Consider the following 6,122-nt stretch of genomic DNA (forward strand, 5'->3'; position numbering starts at 1 on the left):
GGCTTTTGGTGTGCCTATCACCAGAATAGTGTTCATTGAACCCATTAGGTAAGTTTTTATCCCATGCTCACCACTTTTCTTGGTTTCTCATGCCTTTTATATCACTTCGTGCTCATGTGTACCCATCTATTAGCTACGACTTATTAGTGAGAAAATACGGTATTTGGTTTTTCATTCCTGAGAAGCTTCACTTAAGATAATGGTCTCCAGTTCCTTCCACATTGTTGCAGATGACATTATTTTTTTCCTTGTTATGGCTGAGTAGTATCCATAGTATATATATATACCATATTTTCCTTATCCACTCATGAATTGAAGGACACTTAGGTTGATCCCGCATCTTTGCAATTGTGAATTTTGCTGTGATAAACATTCAAGTGCAGGTGTCTTTTTGATAAAATGACTTCATTCCCTTGGGTAGATACCCAGCAGTGGAATAGCTGGATTGAATTGTAGGTCTACATTTATTTCTTTGAGGACTCTCCATACTGTTTTCTATAGAGATTGTATTAATTTGCAGTTCCATCAACAATGTATAAGGGTTGTTTTCTCTCTGCATCCATGCCAGCATCTATTGTTTTTGGACTTTTTAATATTATCCATTATGATAGGGGTAAGCTGATATCTCACTATAGTTTTAATTTACATTTCCCTGATTATTAGTGATGTTGAGCATCTTTTCATATTATTTTTGGCCATTTGTCTATCTTCTTTCAAAAAACTTCTGTTCATGTCTTTTTCCCAATTTTTGATGGTGGTGTTTGCTTTTTCTTGCTGATTTGAGTTCTTTTATTTTTTAATAAAGCAAATATATTTTATTGATACATAAATTTGTACATATTTATAGATACATGTGATATTTTGATACATGCATATAATGTGTTATGATAAAATCAGGGTATTTAGAATATCTATTACCTCAAACATTTATCATTTCTTTGTGTTGGGATTATTTCAGACCTTCTCTGCTGGCTATTAAAATTTTGAAATATAGAATATATAGTTGTTGACTATAGTCACCTACTATTAAACACTAGAACTTATTCCTTCTATCTAACTGTATATTTGTTCCCATTATCCAACCTTTCTTCATCCCTCTCCACCCATATGCCCTTCCCAGCTTCTGGTAACTATCATTCTACTCTCTACCTCGATGAGATCAACTTTTGTAGCTCCCACATATGAATAAGAACATGTGTTATTTTTCTTTCTGTGTCTGGCTTATTTGACATAACATAATGACCTCCAATTCCATCCATATTGCTGTAAATGACAGTGTATCATTCTTTCCTATGGCTGAATATTATTCTGTTGTGTATGTATACCATATTTCCTTATCCTTTCATCCACCAGTGAACACTTATGTTGATTCCATATCTTGGCTATTGTAAATAGTTGCCGGGAACGTGGCCAATGTTCCCCGCAAAAACCCGGGTCCCTTTGATAGAGTTGCAAGGGATAAGAAAATAATAGAGAAAAATGGAAAATAAAAGAAATAAAAGAATACACAGAGACAAAGATACAGTTTTATAAGTTTATGAAGATTATAGGCAAAGTGGGATCTCAGGGGGCCTAGACCTTCTCCCTGGGTCTCAAAAAGCCCCGAATGAGGTCTTACGTGGTGACTTATAGGGAATAGTGAATAATTGCCAGGGGTAAAAGATTTACATAACGACAGGTAGTTCCTCTCAGGTTAACAGATTTTCAAAAGGCTTCTACAGATCCTTTAACTAATTCTATCTACGTGAGCAAATGGTTACAAAATCTTTCAAAGATTAACTTCTAAGTTCTAAGGTAAATTTATCACTTAACAGAGGGGTTAAACAGAGATATGTTGGCTCCATATTTATTAGGTTATTGTGAATGGAGACAGGTAGTCTAGAGTGTTAAAACAAGAGCTTTGCTTTTAGCCATTCGGGCAGCTGTCTGTTCCGGAGGGCACTCCATTGTCAGCTCTCATCCTGTAGTTTTTAACAGATTCACTTTGCTTTACAAAGCAAATCCAAACCTTTAGGTCTGAGAAACGCGGCGCCTTGTGGGATACAGCTGCTACTGTCTTTCAGAGATGCCCTTCTGAGTGTAACAGCATTTGAAATGCAAACCAACACGTTCACATATTCCTTCAGGGCAAAGCTCTGAAAAACTCCTAAGACAAATCCTGTCTGCAAACACGTTTAATATTAATTAATGGAGCAACAAATAGTGCTGCAATAAACGTGGGGGTACAGGTATCAATTTGATATGTTTATTTCCTTTTCTTTGGATATATACCCAGCAGTGAGAGTGTGGTATCATATGATAATTCTATTTGTAGTTTTTGGAAATGTTCTCAACATCATCAGAAAAATGCAATTAAACCACATTGAATTTCTACTTCACAAGCATCTAATATGCTACAATTTGAAAAAGGCTAAAAAAGACTAACAATACAAAATATTGACAAGAATGTGGAGCAACTAAAACTCTCATACACTGGTACTGAGCATACAATGTGTTACAATCACTTTGGAAAACAGTTTGCCAGTTTCTACAACTAGACATAGACTTATTCTATGACCCAGAAATTCCATTTCAATATATGTACAAAGAAAATGAGCACATACATTTACATTAAAACATATACAAGAACATTCACAACAGCTTTATCCATACTAGCCAAAACTGGAATAATCCAAATACCAGTCAACAGAATAATAAGTAAATTGTAGTATATTCATAAAATGGAATACCAGATTTCAAATAAGTGGCAAATTCTTTTTGTACTTTGTTATTGCTATGTATTTGTATTGGAAAGATATCGCAGTAAGAAATTCTTGTTCTATTTTTATTGGAAAGCCCTGTTGCTATTGGTGTTGCCCTGTGTTAGCACTACAACAAGAATACAAAAATTATTCTGACACGTTTGTGCTGATTTAAATATACTGGCTATAGATCACATATCTTCTCTAAGTAATTCTGTGCTGCCAACTGTAGGAACACACGGCTCTTCTCTTCTTCAGAGCTAAGGCAGTCTGCTTCGGGAGGATGAATGACTTAGAGGCAGCGTTCTGAGCTTGTTTATGTCATGCTTCCCTTTACGTTTTATGCAGCATAAAATTAATGTTGATTTGAAGTCTTGTGGAGTCCATATAGAAATCTCACATTGAGGTGAATGAAATACATACCTAGTAAACTGATACATCTGAGAGGTGGAGTATGTAAACTGTCAAATCAAATTTTATTTATTTATTTATTTATTGAGACAGAGTCTCGCTCTATTGCCCGGGCTAGAGTGCCATGCTGTTAGCTTAGCTCACAGCAACCTCAAACTCCTGGGCTCAAGTGATCCTCCTGCCTCAGCCTCCTGAGTAGCTGGGACTACAGGTGCTCGCCACCATGCCCAGCTAATTTTTTGTTTCTGTTTTTAGTTGCCTGGCTAATTTTCTCTGTTTTGAGTAGAGACAGGGTCTCACTCTTGCTCAGACTGGTCTTGAACTCCTGAACTCAAGTGATCCTCCCACCTTGGCCACCCAGAGTACTAGGATTATAGGCATGAGCCACCATGCTCGGCCTCAAATCAAATTTTAAATACACATACTTTTAGCTGCTGATGCTAGTTATACAAAATAACTAGCATACATCTCCAAGATATAGGTGCAAAAATGCTCAGTATAGTACTGATTACAATATATTTGATTTGTAATCAGTTTGAGTTATCAATAGAAGAATGATTAAATAAATATCATAGATCTACATTATAAATATCATGTAGGGTTTAAAAATGAATGAGCTGGATATTGCATGAAGGCATGAGAAAAATATACAAAGTATACATTTAAATGATAGAAACAAACTAGAACATAGATATGAGTCCTATATATGGATAGAAAGTACTGCTGAGCATGTCTGCTAAATAGTTATTTCTAAGTAAGGGGGTGGTGTGTCTAATGATGTGGCAGGAAGTTGTTTTATAATGTCTTGCATAGTAAAATACCAATAAAAAGCAAGTTTGTGTTGTTTTTACTCATTTGACTATGCTATGCTCATCCCAGTTGTATTTACAAACCTATTTCATATACACATGGGAAGATGATCCAGAGGTAAACTCTATCAGTTCTCAGCTTACATAGTAAATCCCAGAGAGTTCATCCCCCTTGTATCTGGCCAGTGGGAAAATCTTGGCTTTCTACACAGGACCCAAATTTCTTCTCCCTCTTGGTTCCAATGGAACTCTCATCAACTTAGCAGGATTTCTCATTCAATAGTTCAAGGTGATTGCTTTAACCCAGAATTGCCAAAGATGATGCATAATAAAGTCCCCTGTTGCTCTAAATAAAAAAGTTCTGTTTAGTTAATGAGTCCAAAGACAAGCTTCCTGTGTGACTCCAGGGACTGCCTGGCATTGAGTCAGCTTCGTGACTCAACCTGCCAACCCATTGGCTCTCTAAACTCAGCTGCCTTCCTCTGATTGGTAACACTGGAGGATCCTTTCTTTGGATATGCTAACAGCAAATATTTGTCATAGAGGATATTAAGTGGAAAAATCATTGTCCTATCAGGAAAGATGAAGGAAACTGCCCCCAAATTTGGGTGTTTCAGGATGATTCTCAAGCAGAAATTAGAAAAGTGTTCTGAAGATTTGTCTACAGGGGCTTTTGGAGCCTGGGTAAACATATTTCTTTTTTCTCATCCAGCTTCCTACTAGAGAACTATACCTATCCCAGAGTTGAGCAATTGTGGTACGTCCTCTCTTGGTGGGAATCACCTGAGCTAAAATGTGTTCACCTGTTGACTCTCAGCGCCAGGATACAAGCCAAGAGTAAAATAATGTCCTCCCTAAATCCTCTAATGTTTTTATCTCTTTTTTTCCAGCTCCTTGTACTTCTCCCTTCTCTCTTTTCATGCCTTTCTAAGACATTTTATTTCTGATCCTTTCATCACACTTCTTTTTTACTGTCTTGGAGCTTTCCTGAAATTCTACCTCCTCCAGGATGAATAGTTTAGATCTGTTCCCTAAGATGTTCTGGTTGGCTTCTTGGACATGTTTCTCTTCCTCTTCTATTGGGATACTGAGAATTTAAGACAAATTGAAAGCTGAGTTTGTTAAAGCTCTTATTTTTATGTAAACTGGAACCAATTAAATTCTCACAATACTGCAAAGTGTGAGTATTGTTATCCCCATGATAAAGATGGGAGACTTGAAATTAGAAGTCGAAATATCTTTTCAAAGCTTGCGTAGCTGGAAAATGGCAAACCTGGGACAGGGCTCCACACATGTGACTTCAAGGAGCTCTGTTACACCTCCGCTGCTTCTCCTTGCCCTTTGGCACAGAGCCTGCATTTCATCAGGGTCTGGAGGTGTTGGGGGAGCTGAGATTACCACCTGAGCTGGTAAGGACATCAAATGACTATTTCTAATCTTTACAGATTAAAATCTCTATACCCTGAACTCTAGAGAGTTGCCTTTTTTTGATGATTATAAAAAGAAATCACAAAGTTTGTATCTGATAAGTCATAGATTTATTTTATTTAATGCAATTTTATGGTTGTCAGCATTTCCTTAAATATCAATATAAAAGTATCTTTAGGAAATGAAAACATGGCAACAAGAAGTATATTTGGTGGGTCTTGTTTTCATACGTGGAAATCTTGTCACCCTCTCTTCATATGCATTTATACAGCTGGGAAGTAAAGTCAAAACTGACTATACAACATACAGTACATTTACATTGATAGACTTCTAATTCCTTAAAAACAGAAGTTGGAATTATTGTTAGCATGAACATATCCATTGCTGGCAGTATGCATACCATGATATCCAATGTCAACATAGCACAATAAACAAAAGAAACTCAATCAATAGGATATTTCACACACACACCACAACACTGTAAAACTCCACTCTGGTTTATGTTTGTGGAGCAACTGCACAATCATTTGTTTATTTATTTATTTTTTATTTTAATTGTGAGGTAAGTTATACTTAAAAGATTTGTTTCATTAATAGAAAGTGCTTAATATTACTTCTCTCTGGGATCTGGAGAGCTCACAGAGATAGATTCAGTGCCATAGCTGCTTTAAGACTATCCCAAGAAATGTTGCAGTAAAAAATTATTTTTTATTTTAATTGTTAGGTAAGTTAT

The sequence above is a fragment of the Propithecus coquereli genome, unplaced genomic scaffold (assembly GCF_000956105.1).
Source record: "Propithecus coquereli isolate 6110/MARCELLA unplaced genomic scaffold, Pcoq_1.0 Scaffold13, whole genome shotgun sequence".
Classification (NCBI taxonomy): Eukaryota; Metazoa; Chordata; class Mammalia; order Primates; family Indriidae; genus Propithecus; species Propithecus coquereli.